The 952-nt window shown below is 48.2% G+C and overlaps 2 non-coding genes across 2 annotated transcripts; both read left to right on the top strand.

Annotated features, from left to right (window-relative positions):
* Positions 1 to 42: 42 nt before the first annotated feature.
* On the top strand, positions 43 to 161 carry LOC119343311. The gene has a single exon (XR_005166020.1). It is a non-coding gene; the product is annotated as a 5S ribosomal RNA (ribosomal RNA).
* A 367-nt stretch (positions 162 to 528) lies between these two features.
* On the top strand, positions 529 to 647 carry LOC119343310. The gene has a single exon (XR_005166019.1). It is a non-coding gene; the product is annotated as a 5S ribosomal RNA (ribosomal RNA).
* The last annotated feature ends 305 nt before the right edge of the window (positions 648 to 952 follow it).

Raw genomic sequence — 952 nt, 5'->3', positions numbered from 1 at the left:
TGGGAGTGGCAAGCATAAGGGACAAAGACGGGGAAACATGTCGGATGCGATCATACCAGCACTAAAGCACCGGATCCCATCAGAACTCCGAAGTTAAGCGTGCTTGGGCGAGAGTAGTACTAGGATGGGTGACCTCCTGGGAAGTCCTCGTGTTGCATTCCTTTTATAATTATTTTTTGCGCCTTGTGACAAACATATCGCACGTGCGCGATATATATTAATCCCGTTATATTATTTTTGACGTTTGCGATATGTTTAAGCTCGATGCTCATTGCTCGCGCGTCTTGGGGCGGCTTTGTGGCGCGAAGAGCGCTTTCTGAAAGGGGTGGAAAAAACTCGTGTTGCTGCGGTATGGAGGGAGGGGTGGAAACCGTGGAAAACTCGTCTCCGTGATTGAGCGGGAGAGTAAGTAGTATAGGACATTATCCATTGTTAGGAAACGTTTGTAATGGTAGTGAGAATGTAGAATCGTCTTTGGAGCGGACCTGGGAGTGGCAAGCATAAGGGACGAAGACGGGGAAACTTGTCGGATGCGATCATACCAGCACTAAAGCACCGGATCCCATCAGAACTCCGAAGTTAAGCGTGCTTGGGCGAGAGTAGTACTAGGATGGGTGACCTCCTGGGAAGTCCTCGTGTTGCATTCCTTTTATAATTATTTTTTGCGCCTTGTGACAAACATATCGCACGTGCGCGATATATATTAATCCCGTTATATTATTTTTGACGTTTGCGATATGTTTAAGCTCGATGCTCATTGCTCGCGCGTCTTGGGGCGGCTTTGTGGCGCGAAGAGCGCTTTCTGAAAGGGGTGGAAAAAACTCGTGTTGCTGCGGTATGGAGGGAGGGGTGGAAACCGTGGAAAACTCGTCTCCGTGATTGAGCGGGAGAGTAAGTAGTATAGGACACTATCCATTGTTAGGGAACGGTTGTAATGGTAGTGAGAATGTAG

This window comes from Triticum dicoccoides, unplaced genomic scaffold (genome assembly GCF_002162155.2).
Source record: "Triticum dicoccoides isolate Atlit2015 ecotype Zavitan unplaced genomic scaffold, WEW_v2.0 scaffold122339, whole genome shotgun sequence".
Classification (NCBI taxonomy): Eukaryota; Viridiplantae; Streptophyta; class Magnoliopsida; order Poales; family Poaceae; genus Triticum; species Triticum dicoccoides.
Note: the sequence above shows the minus strand (reverse complement) of the source record. Positions and strands in the feature narration are given on the sequence as shown.